This window comes from Macrotis lagotis, chromosome 2 (genome assembly GCF_037893015.1).
Source record: "Macrotis lagotis isolate mMagLag1 chromosome 2, bilby.v1.9.chrom.fasta, whole genome shotgun sequence".
NCBI lineage: Eukaryota > Metazoa > Chordata > Mammalia > Peramelemorphia > Peramelidae > Macrotis > Macrotis lagotis.
In genome coordinates, this window is record NC_133659.1 from 238,662,893 (window position 1) to 238,687,696 (window position 24,804).

At 36.5% G+C, this 24,804-nt stretch overlaps 1 pseudogene; it reads right to left on the reverse strand.

The window, feature by feature from the left end:
• Positions 1 to 1,216: 1,216 nt before the first annotated feature.
• Positions 1,217 to 2,146, reverse strand: LOC141511514 (olfactory receptor 2G3-like; annotated as a pseudogene).
• Between the last annotated feature and the right edge of the window lie 22,658 nt (positions 2,147 to 24,804).

A 24,804-nucleotide genomic window follows, 5' to 3' on the forward strand; every position in this document is an offset into this window, starting at 1 on the left:
GGAGAAATAAAAAGTGATCAATGCAAGGAGTGAATATTGGCCTCCTAAACCAACTCAATGAAAGTATTTACCTGTTTCTCCAACACCAAGATAAATGTAGGTCCATGAGTGCTTTGGAACTGTAGGGATGGATCTTTGAGGAATATTTTTCAGAAGTCAACTTCAATCTCCTTTGTTTAAGTTTATGTTGAGGAATATTTTTCAGAAGTTGACTTCAATCTCCTTGTTTACGATGTTTTTATTCTTTTGTTCAGACTTTTAGGTTTTAGTCAAAATAGCTGACATTAACATAATATCTTCAATACTTAGGAAAATTTTCACCATCCAGTATCTAATAGAGCATCAGGAGACAAGTTATGTATGAAAATATAACTAACAGAAACTATAATAATAAAAACAATAATATTACTTTTCACATGCATGTTTTTACTATGAAACAGGCATTGAGCCAAGTACTTTATAATTATTACCTCAATTCATCCTCCCAACAATCCTAGAAGGTAGATGCTATTATAATTTTCATTTTACCGATGTGGAAATTGAAGCAAAGTTTGACTAATGACTTAGTTAATGTTACACACATTATCTTAGGTTGAACTGAGCTGAACTTGGCTTTTCGTGCCTGCAAACACACTACTTATTCATTTAATGAACAAGCTGCCCCTCAGTTCTCCATTTCTCCTAAATGAAGAGACTGACTAGATGTAATAAATAATTTTGGGATTTCAAAAAATGTGAAACTATTTGGAGAAAAGTAAAAAAGTGAATTAGGTTCATAAATCTGGAGAGAATACGAACCTCAGAGACCATCTAGTCAAACCCAAGATTTTTCTAAATGACAGAGACAAAATCTGAATTCACTTCTTCTAATTCTAGAACCACAGTCCTCTTACTTGATATATACCACAGTATATATCATAATGAATTTAGTATTCCTAAAGTCACTGAAAAATTGTCTAGTATATTTGTTGTCCAACAAAAAATCAAATTGAATATATTGAATTTCAAGATTATGGAGGAAAAAACCTGCAGGTTATGCTTCATTTGAAAAAGTGGATAATACATTTGAGGGAATCTCTCAGATATAGAACATATATTTCGTGCCTTAAAAGCCAAATTATGATCTAATAAAAGGAAAAAGACAAGGTACTCTTTTAAAATCTGCTTTAGTTCTAAAGATTGCATGCTTCCTTCTTGGGTGGGTTATATGTCTCTTTTACTTTGAATCTTTTCCTAACAGCCTTTTCAGTACACCCTTCATATCTTTGTTCCTCAATGTATAAATGAGGAGGTTGAGGGCAAGACTCACCACAATATATGAGAGTGATGAATTTACCTTGAGTTTGGGCATATATTGGATTGAATTTAGAAAGCTATGATGGTGCCATAGAAGAGGAATGCCACCAAAAGATGTGATCCACAGGTTCTCAGACCCTTCTACCAAGCTTGGACAGACATAATTCTCATCACTTAATGAACAATGAGTGTGTAAGAAATTAAGATCAGTCCCAGAGGCAGGAGGAGTAAGACCAAGGAAGCCACAAAAAGCTGTATTTCATTAGCATGAATATCTACACATGCCAACTTGATCATAGCAGGGACCTCACATAAAAAGTGATAGAGTCTTCTGTGCCCACAGAGAGGCAACCTAAGCATGATGGTACCCTGAATGAGTATGTTGCCCAATCCACTCACCCATGTAATCACTGCAAGGGACTGACATAGTCTTGGATGCATAACAGTAGCATAGTGCAGTGGTTTGCAAACAGCAGCATAGCGATCAAATGCCATAACAGCCAGGAGAAAACATTCAGTGAAACCCAATGCCAGAGAGACATAGAGTTTAATGGCACAACCTACAGGAGTGATAGTCTTAGCTGGTCGCTTCAGATTCCACAGCAGTTGGGAAATAATAGTTGTGGTGAAGCAGAGGTCAATAAGGGAGAGATTGGTGAGAAAGTGTGTGAAGTAGGGTACAAAGTTTGGGATCCAGGCAAGAGACCAGAATGATGGCTGCATTGCCTATCAGGGTGAGGAGGTAAGAGATCAAGACAATCATGAAGAGAATCTTCTCCAGTTTGGACTGGTCTGAAAAATCCATCAAGATGAAATCATTTGCTGTGCTGTCATTCATCATCCTCATCATGATGTTGAGAGTTAGGACAAAACATAAGGATCTAGAGAAAGGGACATGTGACATACATTGTAAAAACAACCTTTATGAAGATGCTTGTAAAAACAACCTTTATGAAGGTGCTTGTAAAAAGCAACCTTTGGGGAAAGACAGCAAAATAGGAGAAAAATAAGAAAAATAGTGATCCTCCAATACAACCAAGATGTGCTTTATTTGTCCTAGGAATCAATAATGTTATTATAAATATATTTATGCATTAATATTTATATTTATCTATATATTCTTATATGTATTATATATTATATATAGATACACTAATCTATATATTCAAGATTTCTTTTTATATATTTATATCTTTTATATATTCAAGATTTTCTTTTTACTAGACTATTGGCATGATGGATGCTAATACCCATGCACTCTGGATTACTCATCTAATTCATAGAAAAATTAAATGGAATATGAAATTTTTAAAAATCTCAGGTCATGAAATATTGTTTTTTAACCAACATATATATTGGCCTCAATATCATGTAAACCTAACTGTAAAAAGTAGAATAGTCAGAAAATCTTGTCATTTAATCAGTGAAATGTTAAATATATTTTATTCCAACTTTCCCAAGATTTTTCAAAACTCTTTTTTTCCATCAGTGACACCCATAAAAAACAAAAAAGAAAGCCTTCAAATTAAATTTATCCAAATTTTATTAATTATAACAGCAGAGGTAGCCTTATTTTATGACCCTCAGAATATTTCCATTAGGCAAGGTTCAAAACAGGAAAATATATTTTAGCTAAAACTATTATCAAGGAGACAGATAATGCCTACCATAAAATCTGACTAAAAAATGTTATCCATAAATTATGAGACTCCTCTCTTTCAGATGGCATCTTGCTGGTTGCATACAACACTAAAATTTTCCAAAACCTGTTGAATGAGATCCATAATTATAGAGAGTTTTTCTCTTCTTTATCCACAGAAAAAACTGAATTCCTCAGTTTCTGTTTCTTTTTCTTCTTTCTGTCAATCTATCGGTCTGTGTAGGTACTTAGAGATAAATTAATATCTGTGTATATGCCTATACATTCAACTAGACAGTGATGTGGGCCCATAGTTTTCAGAAATTTACAAAGTTTTTTAGAGAATTCAAATTCCTAATGAAGTTCCTAGTATATTTGTAGGACTTTGAATCATGGAACATTATACTCTTTGGAAAGCAAAAGAGAGAGGGAGGGAGAGGGAGAGGGAGAGGGTGAGAGAGAGAGTACTCTAAGGAAAATTAAGTCAGGAAAAACTGGAATAAAATATATCCCTAAAGAAATATAATAATTATAAAAGAAAACAACCTGATCATATAACTAGTTAACTAGGAGGCAAGTGTATAGTGTGATATTAGGAGAAAACCAAAAAGATAAAAAAACACCAAGGCATTATGTAGAAGTGCTGCAAAAAATTTATGGGAAAAACAAGGATGAGTTTAGGCAGGATTTTCAAGCATGAATTAGATTGTGAAATTTTTTCCTTCATTTCTTCCCATTTTCTGAACAACAGAATTTGATAAGACTTGATTTGATAATGCATGTATATGTATACTTTCAAGGAAAAATAGACCTAAAATATATGATCCATATTTAGTTGTCTCTCTAGATGCAAACTAGATGTTATAATAAAGCACAAAGTCCCAAAACTGTGATCTTTTCTTGAACTATGAATCATGAAAGTACTATATATATACTCAGACATTTTTGCTCATTATCTCTGAGTATTTCATAATAATGAAAGAGGACAGTTAACTGGTCCAAGAATAAGGGTTCTATATATTCTATCCTTGAATCATGATGATTCCTTTTGTTTCCCCATCCCAACCTCAAACTCATTCATATGTGACATTCAACTCATCTTTGCAATTCCCACATTAGGAGACCATTAAGAGATAACTGTTCACCATATCCACTGTTTAGCCCTAGACATCATATATTGCTTTTCCTTCATATGCCATCAGGTTGACCAGCTAGTCATTCAGGCCATCCTTATCATCCGCTGACTACTATATGACTATACTGTAACTCTTCCCACCACCACTGTTTTCTCTCTCTTTTCTTGGCCACCTATATGTTTCCTTTCTCATATAAAATGAAGCTATTTGGGGCCAGGAACTGTACCATTTTCAAGGGTTGCCATAGGATAAGACCACCTTTGTAGATCTTTGAAATTATTGGTTCAACCAGCACTAACCCTGGAGTTAAAAAAAATTGACCAAAATACTGGCCTCTTACATTTACTAGATGTGTGAATCTGAACAAGTCAAATAATTTCTATTCACCTCATTTATCTGATTAATACAATCTCTCAGATTCAAATGAGATAATACTTAATAGGTACTTAGATCAGTGACATAGTAAACATTAGTTTACTGTTGTTACTAGTGTTGCTATTGCAACTGTTGCAACTATATATTGGGAAGCAAAGTAGAAGTGACTCACTCAAAGTCACATTGCTAGCAGATAGATAAAGTATTGGAATATAAAACCTTTAATACTAATCCTCTATGTCTCCAACCAAATCATAAATCCATTGAGAATCAAGTTCTAGAAACATAATACAATAATATTAATAATAATAATAGTAAACAATTACAGAGAGAATCTACAAAGGGCATTATTCATGCTATGATAGTATGGTTATTCTCATTTTAAGAGTTAGAGAGAAATACCCATGAAAAAGTGAAAAAAAAAAAAACTTGATTTCAGGTTTGAGTTCAAGGTTGAAGCCTTAACTCTATTGCAAACTGATGTATGACTTTTGGAGAATTGCTCAATTTCTCTCTGTCTCAGGCAACTTTCTAAGAAATTCAATTGCAGAGGAAATTCGAGTGGAAACCTCTCTGCTATATTCATTTCTCGGTAGTCCTACACACTCTGGAACATGTTTTTGTTACTATCGCTTTTGTTTAAAAGAATATATTAGTCTTTAAAAAGAAATGATAATTCTGCAGGGATAGAAATGCTTGAATAATTAATAAAGCAGTACTCAAAAGAAAACTTTCACTGTTAATTTCTATATGAATGAATCAGGAAGGGAGATAAGGAACACCCTTTTCATTATCCAAATTTATAACAGGAAAGGTGCTATATGAATTAAAGTAAAAAGAAGGCAAAGATATCAGAGAACATGGTCATTCATCTCATTTCATCCCAAAGCTTTCCTGTATTCTACTTTTTTCCCAGAAAGAAGGGAATGACAACTGAAAGCCATACAAACAACTGAGCCAAACAGTGAGGGCTCCACGTGGGAGCAAGAGAACTCTGAAGATTAAACTGTAACAATGTTTTGTAAAAACAAATTGTTGACTCTATAATACTCGGGGAAATCTTGGTCCCATTGCAATAATTAAATTCAAGCAGAGTTGACCAGAGCTGAGATTCTCTAGAGAAAAAAGGGGAGATTACTCTTCATCAGTGATACCTCATGCCAAAAGTTGTCAGAACACTATAGAGAACATCTCTAATACATTTTAATTCATGCCCCACTGGGTCCTAAGAAATTGAAAGAATGGTTATAAAGGTCAGGGAACACCTAGTACAAAGATTCTCCCCTCAATAAACTGTTATTTACTATCTTAACTCTCAACATAATTATAATACATTGTCATTGTCATAATCATCATTGGGATACCATTATAAAGCAAATAATTGAGAGAGTTTTATTACAGGAAGGATTATGTTGGCATTACATTTATTCATTTTGAACTTAAGATCCAAAACAAATGAACAAATACATATGCTTACATATCAAATATTGAAGAATATACTCATATTTAATTTTTTAAATTAGGTCTAGGATTACTTTTTCTTTTACCATTTCAGGTTGGCATTTACTTTGCAACTTAGAGTCACAGAGTGGGTCATAGGACCTAACAACTTATCTGACTTGACCATGGTCACAAAAGAAGTATATGTCAAGAGCTGGTTCTTTTTTTTTTTAATTTTCCCCTAATCTTCCTTCCCACCCCCCACAGAAGGCAATTTGTCAGTCTTTACATTGTTTCCATGGTATACATTGATCCAAATTGAGTATGATAAGAGAGAAATCCTGTCTTTAAGGAAGAAACATAAAGTTTAAGAGATAGCAAGATCACACAATAAGATATCAGGGTTTTTTCTAAATTTAAGGTGATAGTTGTTGGTCTTTGTTCAAACTCCACAGTTGTTTCTCTGGATACACATGGTATTCTCCATTGCAGAGAGTTCCAAATTGTCCCTGATTGTTGCACTGATGGAATGAGTGAGTCCATCAAGGCTGATCATCACCCCCCATGTTGCTGTTTGGGTGTACAGTATTTTTCTGCTTCTGCTCATCTCACTCGGCATCAGTTCATGCAAATACCTCCCGGCTTCCCTGAATTCCCATCCCTCCTGGTTTCTAATAGAACAACAGTGTTCCATGACATACATATGCCACAGTTTGCTAAGCCATTCCCCAACTGAAGGACATTTACTTGATTTCCAATTCTTTGCCACCACAAACATAGAGCTGGTACTTTAACTTAGATTTTCCTGATATCAAGATCAACTCACTATCATTTACACTTTAGTAAGTAAAATTCTTTCAGCCTAAATAATCAAAATTAACTATAATATACATAATAAAAGGCAAGAGATTCTGATATACTATCTACTGAAATGTCATGAATACACTACCAAATGTATATTGCGAAGTTCTTTATGTATTCTTTTTTCAGTTTTAATTATATTTATTTTAGTTTTGTACAAATGCTTTTTTATATTACTAAAATATTTTTGTTTATGAGCAAACATAATACCCCTCTCCCCAAAAAATATAGACCCCCATGAGTAATAAAGGAAAGAGGAAAAAATTAAAATAATAATAATAATAATAATAATAATAATAATAAGGGCAGCTAGGTGGCATAGTAGACATAGCACTAGCCCTGGAGTCAAGAGCACCCAAGCTCAAATCTGGCCCCATACACCCAACAATCACTCATCTGTGTGACCCTGGGCAAGCTACCCAAGCCCCATTGCCCTGCAAAAACAAAAAAAAACAAAATAAAATAAAAATTAGATGATGATGATGACAATAATTATTAATAATAATAATAATAATGGAAGCCACGTGGCACAGTGGACAGAGCACCAGCCCCGGAGTAAGGAGCACCTGGGTCCAAATCCAGCCTCAGACACCCAACAATCACCCAGCTGTGCAGCCCCAGGCAAGCCACCCAACCTCATCTGCCCCGCAACCCCTCCCCAAAATAACAACAACAACAACAACAACAGCAACAATGATAATAAATATGCTTCAGTCTGTGTTCCAACACCACCAGCTCTCTCACAGGTGGATCACATTTCTTAGGATAAGTCCATCAAAAAAGCTACTTCCATATTTTTCTACTGTTGCCACTGCTGTTCACAACTCCCTCCATTTGTACTTCCCCACTACCATACACTTTATTTTCTCTTTCCTTTCACTCTGTCCCTCTTCTTAAATGTGCTTTAGGGTAGCTGAGTGGCACAGCAGACTGATCACCAGCGATGAGGCTAAGAAGCCCCAAGCCCACATACCACCTCTTAAGGCACCAAAACCACTTGACCCTGTGGTCCTGGACAGGTCATCCAATCCCAGCCTCTTGGAAGAATTAAAAAAAATGTGTTATATCTGACCACTCTCCCCCCATGGTCCACCCTTTCCTCCATCACTCACATCCCCTCCCTTCCCTCTGTCCCCCTTCTCTCCTTCTTACTCTAGATGTCTATACCCCATTGAGTATATATGCTGTTTCCTCTCCAAGCCACCTTTGATGAAAGTGAAGGTTCCCTCATTCCCCATTGACTTCCTCCCTTACATATCACTGAAATAGGTCACCATAATAAAAAAAAAATTATTATATGAAATATCTTAGCCTATTTCACCTCTCCTTTCTCTTACTTCCATTACATTTCCCTTTTAGCCATTGACTCCATTTTTACAATATATTACATCTTCAAATTCAGCACTCTCCTGTGCTTCATCTATAAAAGCTCCTTCTACCTGCTTTATTAAATGAGAAGTTTCTCATGACTATTATCAGTATCATTTTTCTATGCAGGAATACATGTAGTTCATCATCATTAAGTCCCTCATATTTTCCCTTTCTCCTCCAATCTCTATGCTTCACCTGAGTCCTGTATTTGAAGATCAAACTTTCTGTTCAGCTCTGACCATTTTAACAGGAACATTTGAAATTCCCGTGAATTTCACTGAAAATCCATCTTTTTCCCTGGAAGAGGATGTTCAGTTTTGCTGGGTAGTTGATTCTCAGTTGCATTCTGAGCTCTCTTATCTTCCAGATTATTATATTCCAAGCCCTACAAGCCTTTAATGTGGCTGCTGCTAAGTCCTGTGTGATCCTGACTGCAGCTCCATGTTATTTGAATTATGTACTTCTGGCTGCTTGTAATATTTTCTTTTTGATTTGGGAGTTCTGGAACTTGGCTATAATATTCCTGGGGGTTGTTTTTTTGGATCTCTTTCCAGAAGAGATCATTGGATACTCTCAATTTCTATTTTTCCCTCTGCTTCTACGATATCTGGGCAATTTGAAAATGATGTCAAGGCTCTTTTCCTGTTCATGACTTTCAGGTATCCCAATAATTCTTAAATTATCTTTCCTGAATCTGTTTTCCAGATCAGTTGTTTTTTTTAATGAGATGTTTCACGTATTCTTCTAATTTTTCACTCTTTTGACTTTGAAGTATTGTGTCCTGACTTCTTGTAAAGTCAGCAGCATTCTTTAGTTCCATTCTAGATCTGAAGGATTTGTTTTCCTCAGAGAACTTTCTTATCTCCTTTTCCATCTGGCCAATTCTGCCTTTTAAAACATTCTTCTCCTCAATAACTTTTTGAACTGTTTTATCCATTTGACCTATGCTGGTTTTTAACATGTTATTTTCCTCAGCATTGTTTTGGATCTTCTTAACTAAGCAGCTGACTTCTTTTTCATGCTTTTCCTGCATCTTTCTCATTTATTTTCCCAATTTTTCTTCTATCTCCCTCATTTGATTTTCAAAATCTTTTTTGAACTCTGTCATAGCCTGAACCCAATTTCCATTTTTCTTGGAGTCTTTAGATGCAGGAACTTGTACTTCTTCATCTTCAGATTGAGTATTTTGATCCTTCTTGGTATCATAGACAATGTATTTCTCAATGGTGTTCCTCTTTTTTTCTCTGTTTGCTCATTTTCCCAGCCTGTGCCTGGTCTTGGGGTGCTTCCTGAGCTTTTGAATATTATTGGGACACTCCCCACAAGGATCTCAGCATGTGAAGCTCTGTCTTCCCTCCTAGTCTGTGAATGACCACAAGGACACCCTTCTGCCATGGGGCTGAGGTGGGGGGGGGGCTTTTGTTCTATGCAAGGCCTAGACTGTGATTGGGATCTGAGTGTGGTCAGAGCCCCAGTGTCCTGTTCCAGGTGCAGAAGAAAGACTTCAGAAATCTCTCTCCACTCCCCTTCCTAGGCTGAGTACTCAAGGCTTGGTTGCTTTGGGATTCCTGCTTACTGACTCCGACTGCTTCCAGTTCCTGGATCTGGGCTGCTGTGGCCATACTGCTCACTGAGTGCCCTGAGGGATAGGTTTCATGTGCTCACTCTGGCAGAGGCCCTTGAGCTAATCTTCCAAGTTGTGTCTGGTGCTCCCTGGGGTGTAGGTCAGGAAACTACCCCTGCTGTCCTGAGCCACAGCTCCTAGGTGCCTTGGGGCTGCCTCCGAGAGGCTGAAATTCCTTCACTCTTGTGAACTCCATGGAGTGGAGCCTTTCCACTATTTTCCAGGTTACTTTGGCCTGGAGAATTCCTCACTGGATCCCTCTGTGGGTTCTGTCTCTCAAAAATTTAGTTAGAATCCTTATTTTATGAGTTTTGAGAGAGAGCACATAAGAGAGTCTCTTCTCCTGTTGCCATCTTGGCTCTGCCTCCCCCTTTATGCATTCTTAAGTCTTATACATAGGATGACTTTTTTTCTGCTGAAATATTGCTGGTTTGAACATTATTCTAGTGATGATATCTCTATGTTATTTAAAACTTTTTTCTTGTTCTTTGGAAATTTTTTACTTTGGACAGACTGTATTCTCAACTTTAAAGAAAATCTTGGAGATGACAGCAAATATTTTTGAATGAAGAATTATTGAAAAACCAGGAGAATAATTTTTTTCTATTCAGTATATCCAGTGGAGCCCTTCTTGAGAAAATTTCTTGGGAGAGGTGTATAATTACCTACATTATTAAATTTATATAGCCAAATGAACCTTAGTTTAATTGATAATCAATGGACTTAAGTATCTTGTTTGCTTTCTACCTACTTGAAAGAATATCTAACAGTTTGGTTCCTTAGGCATGAGCATTTGTGCACAGAAATCCAATATCATGCAGTATTTTAGAACATTTGTTGAGTTCATTCATTCTGGCTTTCCTTTTCACTGGATCACACTAACTAAACTTTCAATAGGATTTTGAGTTGCTACCAATTATTGCCTAGGAATAATGGTATTACTAAAGGAAGTCTACCTAAAATATCAAAATGAAGTCAAATATGAACCTTTTAAATGCAAGGGATTCTGACTCAATCTATTGAAATGCACTGGATTCAGTTTCACATGTGTATTTGAACTAATGGCATTCTTTAAGCATCGTTAAGCAATAAAAACAAATTGATTAATTTCTCTCGAAATAATGGAAATGGGTTGGAAACTATTCATGCTATTATTTAATCATTCTACTCTTTAAAAATGGATGAAAACATATTTTTCAGAGTTATGAATATGTCATTACAGGTTTTCTTGTTCTGTTAGGAAAACTATTGTCTGGGAGAGAATATTCTCACAATTTGGAGAAAATCTTGGGATTATCAACCAAAAGGAAGAAAGAATAAATCAAAATAAAAAGAATTTTCTTTCTTTAAGTATAGAATAGGTTTTGCAGGTGTCTAGGCACTTTCAGTTTCCTTTTTGTATTCTGCTAGGATAAATCATTATCTTTGAATGAATATCTTATCAGTAAGAAGAAAACTTGTGGAGTGGCAGTAAATGCCTTTGGTTGGAAGCATACTATAAAGCAATTAAGATATTTTATCATTTAGGTATATCAAATAGGATTTTCTTCAGATAGTTTCAGTAAGGTTTGGAATAGAAGCTGATTCATTTTTATTATTATGTGCATATTATCAATCTGCAACTTAGTATCTTTTCTTTCATCTTATATCAATTTTCCCTTGGAAATCTCCATTGTCATTCAGAGTTTCACCATACTTCTTGAGTTTATTCTGGTTGTTCTTTTCATTGGATAACATTAGATAAGTTCTCAGTAGGCTTTTTGAGTTGCCAGCAAGTAATATCTTGGACTAATAGTATTGCTAAATGAATCCTTTCATCCTAAATAATCAAAATGAAGTCTAACATGTTGGTAAAATGCAAGAGAATACAAGTATCTATCCACTGAAATGCAGTGAATACACTTCCAAATGTATATTTTGAAATATTAGTATTCTTTATGCATTGATAAGCAGAAATCTTATCAGTAAGCTTGTTTTTAATCAAAATAGTGCAAATGGGTTGAAATCTATCCAAGAGATGCGATCTATAATTCTGCTTTTTCAAAATAGATGTTTATATCTTTTCTAGGTTTTGCAATATTTCAAGGTTGTTGTTTTTCTTGTTCTACTAAGAAACATTTTTATCTTGCAGAGAATAGCTTCTCAATCTGAAGGAAATCTGGGGGATAGCAACAAACATCTTTGGATAAAAGAATATTGCAAAACAAGGAGTATATTTTTTTCATTTGAGTGTATATATAATAGGGCTCTTCTTGAGAGATTTCCAATAATGATTGGATAAGAACAATTAAAGTAAATCCAATAAGGATCTTCTTGAGAGAGATTTTAAATATTAAAATACTTTGCTTACTGAATTACAGCTAATTCGAATGGGGAAAGATAGCATGAAGGGAAGTAATATTAACTGTAAATAAAAGTTCATAAATCAAAATATGTAATTGGAATAATCTAAGAGCTTCTTGATCTACTGAACTACAGTTGCCTTCTCATGGATTATGTATAATGATTTGCCTTCACTCTGACTTGTCGGTACAGATCTGTGCTGTGGCTTCAAAGTGTTCAAAGAGTTGCAATATGGGAAGATACAGTAGTGTCTTATTGGTCCCATCAGAGTCTATGATGAAAAAAGGTCTTTGACAAACAGAACTGATTGTTTCAGGAAGAAACATTCACTCAGTGGTCTTTAAAAGGGACTCAGAGAGACAGAAAAGCTAGTGGAGCAGTTCAATCAAATTCTCTCCCTATAATTACTCTGAAAAATAATTTAAGAAGAGCCTTAAGCAAAATTGTTATAAGGGCAAAAAAAGTTATGGGCAAAAGGTTATAAAAACCACAATATGTCATTTTTCTAATAAAAGTAAGCTCAGGAATATAGTCACAATTTAGTGAAGACCTTGAAAATTTCTAGATGGCTAGACTAGATCAAGCCAGACTAGATTAGAACAAAACTAGGCCACATTACATTCCTGGTAGCAGTAGTGCTTAACTGTGATAGCACAAAACCTTTTGCTAAGACAAACTTCCCAATTTAGGAAATAAGACTATAAGAAAGTGTAAAAAAACAAACAAAAAGAAATAGGAATATCCACTATTTTTGATCTGGGAATGCCCAGCAAACTGAGAGGACAAGACAAAGTCTTAAACAAAAACACTTGTTGGGTACAATATCAAACCAAGTTTTTGGAATTAAAAAATAATGCTATAGGTGAAATGAAAGCTGTAGGTAATACAACTGGAAAAGAATTGGAGTTAGATAGAAAAAACACTGAAGAAAAATGAATAGTATAGTATAAAAGATAAAAAACTTAACCAAAGTAATAGATTCCCTAAAAAAAGAGAATGGACCAAGATACTGACCCTATGGGTCAAGAAATACTAAAATAAATTTTTTTCAAATGATAAAATTTTAAGAAAATGCAAAACTTCATATGCATATATACATGGATACATATATATATACATATATGCATGAGTTTATCTATCTATAATTATAATTTATCTATATTTATTTTCCTAGGGACAACTAGATGGTACAGAGGATAGAGCACCAGCCCTGTAGTCAAGAAGACCTGAGTTCAAATCTGACCTCAGGTGCTTGACACTTAATAGATGTGTGACCCTGGGCAAAACAACCTTGATTTCCTCACCATCTCCAGTCATCCTAAACTAGATTGAATTAGACTTGGTGAAGGAGTTACAGTCCTAAGTCATCAGATGAAATCAGTTGTAAAAAACCAAAATACTTTCATGATTCCCTGAAAGCTATTTATGGACCAAAGATCTATGATGCTTCTCATCTACTCAGTGGTGATGAATTCTCATTGATTATTAATAAGAATATGATCCTAGAGAGATGGGGGTGAACACTTCCATAGTGTTCTTAACAGACCATCATCAATCAATGCAAAAGCCATTGACCATATACTCAAGTTGAAGTCAATCACTGCCTAGCTGAAGTTCCAACTGAAGAAGAGGTTTGAATGTCATTAAATGCCTTTCAAGTGGCAAAGCACCTGATACTGATCCATTCCAGTGGATATCTATAAAGTGGGAGGTCCATTGTTCATTCAAAAGTTGATTCAAATTTTCCAAGTTATATGGCATGAAGAGGTTATCTTCCAAGAATTCAAAGATGTCTCCATTGTCCATCTTTATAAAGGTAAAGGAAACAGATTGTCCTGCCTCAATCAGAGGGGTATTTTTCTTTAAGTCATTGTTGACAAGATTCTTGCCAGAGTCCTTCTCAATAGGCCAATTCTTCACCTGGGATATGGTCATTTCCCTGAGAGTCATTGTGACTCAGACGAGGGTAGAGGAACAGTTATTATGATGTTTGCAACTCCAGGAAAAATTCCAGGAACAGAACAGGTTGGTATACAACATTTGAAGAACTGACCAATGCCTTTACTAACATCAGTCATTATGAAAAATTACATTAAAGTTTGGTCACCTGAAGAAGTTTATCAGTATGGTACATTAATTTCATGATGGCATGTTTGCCTAGGTTCTGGCTAGTAGACAATGTTCTCATGATTTCCTTGTCACCAATGGAGTGACACAAGCATGTGTCCTTGCTCCCATGTTTTTTGCATCAACTACCTTCACTGAAGTTGAACATGATCTCAAACTGCACTAACGGCAGATTCTTCAATTTGAAAAGGCTACAAGCCAAGATCAAATTCTGTTTGCAGATAATTGCACATTCCAACTTCTGAAGCTGAGGTGCAACAAAGTCTGGATTGATCCTCTACTTTTGTGTTAATTTTGTCTAATAATTAACACCAAGAAAACACATGTGCTCCATCAGTCAACAGCACACTATCCATATTGTGAATATGGAACCATTGATTACAGCAAATGGAGGAGTTTAGAGTCTTATGGACAACTTCACCTACCTTGGGGGAAGTATACATTGGCAATGAGGTTGATACTTGCATTGCTAGAGCTAGCTCAATATTTGGGAGACTCCAAAAGAAAGTGTGAGAGAAAAGAGGTATTAGACAAAGTAAAAAATTGAAGGTCTATGCAGCCATTGTGTTGATCTCATTGATATATGCCTGTGAAACCTGAAGTCTACCAGTGCCATTTCAGGAAACTGAATTGTTTCCATTTAAATTGTCTTAGGAAGATTCTGAAGATCACCTGGCAGGGGAGGATACCAGATACTGAGGTCCTTTCTCTAGCTAAACTTCCTAACATTCCAACATTACTACAGAGAGTGCAACTATAATGGGCTGGTCATGTTGTAAGAATGCTAGAAATATGCTTGCCAAAAATACTATTCTTTGGAGAACTCACAAAGGACAAGAATTCACAAGGGGGTCAGAAGAAGAGATACAAGAACACCTAAAATTCTCTCTTTAGAATTTTGGCATTGAATGTACAGCATGAGAGACATTGGCATAGAATTATCCAGCGTGGCATGCCCTCCTCATTGAGGATGCTGCATTCTATGAGAAGGGCAGAATTGAAGCAACCCAAAGGAAACATGATATATGTATGTTTAGAGTATCCACCCCAGGTATTCATGTGGACTAATGTGCCCAACCTGAGGTAGAGCATTCTGATTTCATATTGGGCTGCTGCTTTGGATGAATGTGAATATTTAACTTAGAGATGATGAGACTGTGATCAGTCCAGTACTCTGCACTACACATTGCCTTTGTCACTCTCACAATATCTCATCTTAAAATCACATAGTCTATGAAATGCCAATGTTTGCTATGAGTGTGCATCTAGTAAGGTTTATTGCATTTACATAAATGGAAGACAATGTTTGTGATGAGTTGTGTAAGTCTTCATTAGAAGGTGGCCATTGCTGCTGTTGTTTCCAACCTCATTCTTCTCAAGGACTGCCTGCAATGTCTGAAAATATGAGCCTACTCTAGCATCAAAGTCATCTATAATTATAGGCTTATCCTCTTTTAATACATTGACTTTAAGGGTCTCCCGGTCTTCATAAAATTTTTCTTAGAGTTCATCCAGGTTTGCCATGGTGGGAGCATAGGCACTGATGATGGTGTCATAGCCTTTTCCTGGAAGTGGCCATCTCATTTTCATGAACTTGTTCAATCATTTTGATAAGTGCTCAAAAATGTTGACAATCTACTTTTGATTATAAAACCTATTTCAGCTTCATGGCCTTCCCCTTCACTGTGGCTATTCCAGGAAAAAAGTGCATCCAGCTCCGACTTCAGTAAACTGGCCTTCATTTGCCAGCCTTGTTTCACTCAAGGCTGCTATTTGGGTAAGAAACCTTTTGGGTTCCCTTGCAACAAGAACTCCTCTTCTTTCAGGTTGTATTGTCAATGAGTATGAGTGCGCTCCATGAACTGATGGTGAGTGGAATCTTCTTTGAAGAAGTTTTTGTAGATGTTTTTGTGTCTCAACTGTACTTTCAGATTCCCCCATATGCCACAGTAATCAGGCCAGGGTTGGGTAAGCAGATAATTTTAGGACTCTTTTTCTAGTTCCCTCCTTGAAGTATGCTTAAATAATTCATTCCCGAGTAGGCTCGAATCATCAATCTTTCAGTTAAAAGTCCAACATGCTAACCAATCATGCCACAGAGACTCATCCAAAACTGACTGAAATTTTTCAGGTTATATGGCATGAAGAGGTTATTCCCCAAGAATTCAAGGATGCCTCTGTCATCCATCTCTCTAAAGATTAGGAATAGATTTTCCTGTGACAATCATAGTGGTATTTCTTTTTTTTTAGTCATTGCTGCTAGATTCTTGCCAGAGTCCTTCTCAGTAGATTGACCCTTCACTTGGAAGATGTTCACCTCCCTGAGAGTCAGATACTTCAAAAAGGATCAAAGAACAGTAGAGATGATGTTTACTGCCTGAAAACTTCATGAAAAACATATGTCAAGAACAGAACAGAAGTTTGTATACAACATTTGTAGATCTGAATCATGAGGGTTTATGGAAAATTGTGTCAAAATGTGATTGCCCAGAGAAATTCATCAATATTTTATGTCGATTTCATGATGGCATGTATGTCCAGGTTCTGGATGGTGGACAATGTTCTCGAGACTTCCCAGACACCACTAGAGTGAAACAATTTGGTGTCTTTGCTTCTGTACTTTTTAGCAAGATGTTCTCAGCCATTAACAAATGCCTTCACCAGTAAGAATATGGCCTTAAGTGTAGCTATTGCACTGATGGTAAATTCTTCAACTTGAAATGGCAACAAGCCAAGACCAAAGTGCAGGGAGTATTGGTATATGATCTCTTTGCAGATGATTGTGCACTCAATGTAACCTCCAAAGCTAAGATGTGACAAAGTATGAATTAATTCTCTGCTATTTTTATTAATTTTTGCCTAACACCAAGGAAACACAGGTGCTGCATCAATCAGCACCACACCATCTTTCTGTGGAACCATCAATTACAGCAAATGGAGTTTTTGAGTACTGTGGAGAAGTTCACTTCCTTGGCAGCATCCTTTTCAAGGAGGTACACATTGATGATGAGGTTGAGACTCACATAGACAGAGCAAGCTCAGTATTTGGGATGCTCAGAGAGAAAACATGCAAGAGAAAACAGACTACCAGATTAAAGGAATACAGATTCATTGTGCTGAACCCATTGTTATAATGCCTGTGAAATTTGAACAGTCTACCAGCACCATGTTAGGAAACTGAATTATTTCCATTTAAATTGTCTTAAGAATATTTTGAAGAACATTGGCAGGAGAAGATACCAAACACTAAGGTCCTTTCTTGAGCTAAACTGCTTAGTGGAGTACTCACACAGAGCAAGTACTCACACAGGGCCAGCACTCACAAGGGATTCAAAAGAAGTGATATCAAGACACCTGAAGGTCTCAATGAAGAATCTTAGAAATGATTGTAAAAAGGAGACACTGGCAAAGAACCACCCAGCATGGTGTGCCCTCATCAGTGAGGATACTGTATTCTATGAACAAGGCTGAATTGAAGCAACTCAAAAGAAACATGGCATAGAGTCCCCACCTATCCAAAATAATTCACACGAACTATTTGTGCCCAACCTTAAATTTAGTTTGATTAGCCACAGCTGAACTCACTGTAATTTGTCTCAAAGTGATGTCATTTTAGAATTCTTCAATAATGAAAGACAAGAACCAACCAACCACCAATTTTTTATTGATATTTTATTTTATTTTTCTAATTACATGTTAAGGAAGTTTTTCAACATTAATTTTCTTACATATTTATAAGTTGTACAATATTCTTCTACACTCCCTTTACCCCCTACCCCTCTGCAACAAACAGTAGAGAAAATGATGTAAAAGTTACATTAATTTAACATGCATAAAATTGGATCATCTGTGTATGAAGAATTAGGAAAAATGGAATAGAAAGAAAATCATGTGATAGGAAGGAAAAACTTAGAAATTTTTAAAGAAGTGAATAAACTTACTGTTCATTCTGATTCTACTGGGTTTTTGGTGGGTTTTTATATCTGTATTTGATTGGGGGTGCCAATAACAGCACTCCCAGAGTTGTCCTACATCTCTGAACTGCTGAGAGGAGCTGCATTCATTAAGATTGATCAATTTACAAGTGTTTTTAATACGTACAAGGTTCTCTTGTTTCTGTTCCATTCATTTAACATCAGTTCTCTAGGGTCCAAGCATTCATGGTTTCTTATAGAATAGTAGTAGTAATGGGGCACTTGATCATCAAAGTATCGACAAGAAAGAAATCTGTACCATGATACTGGGGTATTCAGGCAATACTCTACTTCTGGAAATCTGTCCTTTTCACCAAATGTTCACCCTAATTCCTTGTATCCATCCTGCAATGGCCCATCTTTATATTTAGACATCTGTATTACTATGCAAATGAAAATCTTTAAAGAGGGACTGAACAAATACTCAAGACATCAGCACTGTTGTGCCATTGAATATCTTTAAAGAGCAACTGAACAAATACACAAGCATATATACACTATTCTTCATAGGACAGCCAATAGGGAGATGGGTAATTCTGTATCTTCTTTTTTGCTTTACTTCTGTTAACTGTACTTACAGAAAAGCAAACAGATAGAGCTGTAGTTGTGTAAATTTGCACTTCTATACAACTTCCTCTGTACAACGGTACAGAGCTAAGTTGCAGTACTTCCGACACTCTGATATTGGAAATCTGTCCTTTTCAGCAAATGTTCAACCGAAATATCTTGTAATTGTATTGTGTTACAATTGTACAGTACCCCTTCTATATATCTAAACATCTGTATTAATGTGCCTATGACCATCTTTGAAGACAGACCGTTGAATTCTCCCAAATGTAATCCTTGGAAAGAATAGTATTTATGCACTATTCTTATTTTTTTTCTAGTAAAGTAACCTTTGCAATAAGATGTTTCAACAAGTGTAGAATTACAAAGTTTGCAACAGTAAATCATTTCAATAGATCTTCCATAGAGGAGGGAAGTGTTTCTTCTGTTGAAGAGAAGATATGAACCAATCTGCACATTTCCAACTTTTCCATTAGTCATCTGGGAAATTGTAACTTCGAATAATGAAACGTCCTTATAGAAGTTACAATTTCCTAAAATTTCCTACAAAATCTCCTAATCTAAGCATATCCTCCTGAGTCCATGGGTGTTGTTTGCCCATCGATAACAAGGTACAAAGGTACAAGTGAATAAGTGACATTCCCCTGGACAGCTACCCATCAGGAAATTGGCCATCTTCATAGACTACATCTCTAGTAAAAATGCACAATTCCATGGCACAACTCTACAACTCAAAAATGGACTTCTGAGCTGCAGAATATGCTGGTTTAACTTTTAATGCTTTCATCAGAACAACAATACTTCTTTTGAAAAAGAACTGTCCCACAAGTTAAATGCAGATCAAGACATCCCTGCATGCCTCTTTGCTTTACTTATGCAAGCGTAGCAATTAAACAACTGAAAACCCATTCTGTTCTACTACTGAAAAGTTATGCTTCTACAACACATCCTCTGCAAAATGGTACTTCTATGCTACCTGATTCTATCTCTCTAGTAGTGTGACTGTGAATTCTTCTAGAGCCTACCAAATGTTCAGCTTTTCATTGGTACTACTACCAATCTGTACTTGTACATCAAAGCATCTACAAGAAAGAAATATGTACCATGATACTACGGTATCCAGGCCATGCTCTACTACTGGAAATCTGTCATTTTCACCAAATGTTCAGCCCTAATTCCTTGTATCTGTCCTGCTTTATAATTGTGCAATGGCCCATCTTAATATCTAGACATATGTATTATGGTGCTATTGAATATCTTTAAAGAGCAACTAACGAATTCAATGGCATATATATGGTATTCATCAATAGGGAGAAAGGTAATTCTGCATCTTCTTGTTGGCTTTACTTCTGTTAACTGTATTTACACAAAAACAAATGTATAGAACTGTAGTCATGTAAATTTGCACATTTATACAACTTCCTCTGTACAACACTACAGAGCTAAGCTGTAGTAATCCCAAAACTGTAATATTGGAAACCTGTCCTTTTCACCAAATGTATCATGAAAATATACTGTGTGACAATTGTGCAGTAATGCTTCACTATATTTAAACATCTGTATTAATGTGCCTATGACCATCTTTGTAGATGGACTCTTGAATTCTCCCTAACTTAATCCTCAGAAAGAATAGCATTTATGCACTAGTCTTTTTTTTTCTAGTAAAGTTATCTTTGCTCCAAGAAATCTCAACAAGTATATAAATACAAAGTTTGCAACAGTACATCACTACAACAGAGCATCCATAGAGGAGGGAAATGGTTCTCTTGTCAAAGAGAAGATCTGAACCACTCTGCATATTTCCAACTTTTCATTTCATCATCTGGGAAATTGTAACTCCAAATAAGGAAAAGTCCTTATAGATGGAAACAGAAATCTCGAAATCTCACCATCTCTACATGAGTCCACGGGCATTGTTTTCCATGTGTAACATTGTGCAAAGGCATAATCAAATAATTGTATACCTATCCAAATGGTCTTTTCAGCTATATTCCTCCCAGTCAGCTACCCATCAGGAAATTGGCCATCTGCATAAACTACTTCTCTAACTCACTGAAAATGTTCAATTCCACTGCATTATGACTCTACATTTCAAAAATAGAATTGTGAGCTTCAGAATACTCCGATTTAACTATCAATGCTTTCATCAGAACAAAAATTCACCTTTTGAAAAAGAACAGACCCACAAGCTAAATGCAGACTGAGAACTCACTGCATGCCTCTTTGCTTTACTTATGTATACATAGATCATCATTTAAACTACTGAAAACTCATTCTACTCTTCTACTGCAAAGTTATACTTCTACAAGACATCCTCTGTAAAATGGTATTTCTGTGCTACATGATTTTATCTCTCTAGTAGTGTGACTGTGAATTCTTCTAAAGCTTACCAAATATTCAGGTTTTCATTGGAGTTATTACTGATCTGTACTTGCACATCAAATCATTGACAAGAAAGAAATAGGTACCATGATACTGTGGTATCCAGGCCATGCTCTACCCCTGGAAATTTGTACTTTTCACCAAATGTTCAACCCAAATTCTTTGTATCTATCCTGAATTATTATTGTGCAACAGCCCATCTTTATATCTAGATATCTATATTATGGTGCTATTGAATATCTTTAAAGAGAGACTAAATGAATACAATGGTAAATATGCAATATTCATCATAGGACAGACAATAGGGAGATGGGCAATTCTGTATCTTCTATTTTGCTTTACTTCTGTTAACTGTATTTACACAAAAGCAAATGAATACAGCTGTAGTCCTATAAATCTGCACTTCTTTACAATTGCCTCTGTATGACAGTACAGAGCTAAGCTCCAGCATATTCCTAGATTCTACTCTTTAGTTCTGTACATGTGCATTGTGCTGAAAGACTCCCAGCTGTACTGATCTTCATTTTTGTTCCTACCCTTCTGTACTCATACATCAAATGATCTCCATGTAGATTTTTATACCATGGTACTCAGATATACTTGAGATACTCTAATATTGGAAATCTGTCCTTTTCACCAAATGTTCAACCAAAATACCGTGAATCTCTACTGCACTAAAATTGTGCACTAACCCTTCTTTATATATAAACATCTGTATTAATGAGCCTATGACCATCTTTGAAGAGGGACTCTTGAAAATCTCCCAAAGTTAATACTAAGAAAGAATAGCTATTATTCCCTCTTCCTCTTTTTTTCCTAGCAAAGAAATCTTTGCTCCAACACATTTCAACATTTGTAGAAATACGAAGTTTGCAACAGTACATCATTTTTTTTAGTTTAGTTTTTTTTTTTGCAAGGCACATGGGGTTTAGTGGCTTGCCCAAGGCCACACAGCTAGGTAATTATTAAACATTTGAGACCAGATTTGAACCCAGGTACTCCTGACTCCAGGGCCAATGCTTTAACCACTGTGCCACCTAGCCCCCCCACCCCAACAGTACATCACTTCAACGAAGCATCCATAGAGGAAGAAAATGATTCTTCTGATGAAGATGTGAAGGGCAAAAGTGCTGACTTCTCACAAACATAGTGCTAAATTAGTCTAAGCCATAGGCCTCAGTTTCTATTTCTCAAGAATCAGGTGAGCATGAGAACCCAGATCTCTGGCTAGAAAAAATATGTCAACCTAACCTTATAAGATGTAAACAAAGACAGACCCTCCTGGGAAAGCTTAGGTCCACCTCCCTTCTCTTCAGACCATCAAGTTTGAACAATTGCTGTAAGGGTCAGCAGAAAAGAGGAGGGGGAATGGGTTGTGGTTATTGTGGTTTTTTAACCCTGCTTCAGCTTCTGTAATTTGGCTTTTCCTGCTCTCTCTCATAGAGAGTTAGGAACTGCCCCATTTCTTGGGCAGTTCTTGTCTATATTCCCAAGCCCAAGAATAAGCAGGCTTGGAGGAAATTTCTAGGATTGATAGGGCATTGAAAGAGTTGGATCAACTCCTATGCAAAGGCACTGCATGAATATCTATTAGAGGAAAGACCAAGATAGGATATTATGGGATTCAAAAGATAAAGAAAGTTTTAAGCAATTAAGGACTATTTTGGTTTCTGCCCTGGTACTGTTGTTGCCTCCCCAGCCAAGCCATTCTACTTATTCAGAAGAAGGGGTGGCCTTAGGGTACTTGCATAAATAAAAGGAGTGCAGCCACACCTGGTGGCCCTTTTATAGAAATTAGGTCTTACTGTGAGTGTACCACACCAGGTGAGGACAATTTTGAACCAAAAAGCTGGCAGGTGGTTAATGGACTCTTGCATATTAAAATATGAAACAATTCTCTTAGAAAGGGATGATTTGATAACAACTCAGGATCATAACCAGAGTCCAGCCAAGTTTCTGTCTGCTTCCCCTGAGGATTCTCAGCAATTAAAAGACAGTTGTTTGGAAGTTATGAATTTTCAGACTAAAGTGAGAGAGAACTTACAGGAATCACCCATTCCAGGTGGGGAAGATTGGTTTGTAGATGGATCCTTGAGGGTGGTGGAAGGAAAAAGGATGAATGAATATGCTATAATAGATGGGAATAAAAATACAGTTGTTCAAATGGGAGACCTTCCAAAAAGATGGTCTGCTCAGACTTGTGAACTGTATGCACTGCACCAGGCATTAAAAGAATTGGAAAACAAAGGAGGGACTATCTATACTGATTCCAAATATGCTTGGGGAGTGGTATACATATTTGGGAAAATATGGGAGGAGAGAGGAATGATAAATAGTAAAGGAAAAGATTTGTCCCATGATGCCCTGAAAAGAGAAGTTTTAAATAATTTGCTTAAACCCCTGTTATTGCATTAGTACATGCCAAAGGACATCAATCAGGGAACTCATTTGAAGCTAGGGGTAATCACCTTGCTGACAAGACGGCTCAGAGAGCTGGAGAAGGAAAGCTTGGAGGACTGAAAGGTATGTTATTACTAATACCAAAGATTCCTTCATGCACCTCTCCACTATCCTTTGCTGATAAGAAAAAGCAGAAAATGTTGGACTTGGGGGCTAAGGAGTCCAATGAGGGGCATTGGCATTTGCCCAATGGACAGGAAGTGCTGAACAAAGCAAGTATGAGGCAAGTCTTGCAGAATTTACATGAATGCAGTCATTAGGGATTCCAGAATCTGTGTGATGTGGCCTTAACCAAGTATGTATCTCCTGGCCTCCATACAATAGTCAAGCAATTGGTAGATGGGTGTCTCATTTGTCAAAGGACAAATAGGGCTGCCCAGCACCGAACACTAGCAGGGGATGGCCTCTGGGAATTCGACCCTTTCAGAGCATACAGATGGATTTTACTGAGCCACCTCCCGTTGGCTGCCTCAAATACTTGTTGGTCATAGTAGACCATTTGACCTCCTGAGTAGAGGCCTTCCCTCTTTCAAGGGCAACTGCCCCTAAGGTCAGCAAATTTCTGCTAGAACAAGTAATTCCCCAGTATGGTATGGTGGACAGCATTGATTCAGATCAAGGGACACACTTTACCTCCAAGGTTCTCCAGTCCCTGGCTCAAGCCTTGGAAATTTCCTGGAAACTACATACTCCCTGATATCCACCTTCCTCTGGCAAGGTGGAAAGAATGAATCAGGAAATTAAGAGACAGTAAACAAAGTTGTCTCTTGAGACACAATTACCTTGGACCAAATGCCTGCCTTTTGCATTATTAAGGATTAGGACAAAGCCTAAATGGGTCATCAGGTTATCTCCTTATGAGATGTATGGCCATACATTTCTTGGCCCAATTGAACAATGGGATCACAGTTTAGATAATAAGGATAAGTTTGTCAGGGAATATATATATATATATATAAAGGTCCTGGCTCAACATTTGAAAGACATTCAACTAAAAGGACTCATTGCACAGACTCCTCCTTTAAGGTTTGCAGTCCATAAATTTGAACCAGGTCATTGGGTGTTGATCCAGATGTGGAAGGAGGAAAAGTTGACTCTGAATTAGGAAAGACTGTTTCAGGTTCTCCTGACCTCAGACACTGCTGTGCAGAACCAGGAGCGAGGTTGGACCCACCATACCAGAGTAAAAAGATTTGCGAATCCACCAAA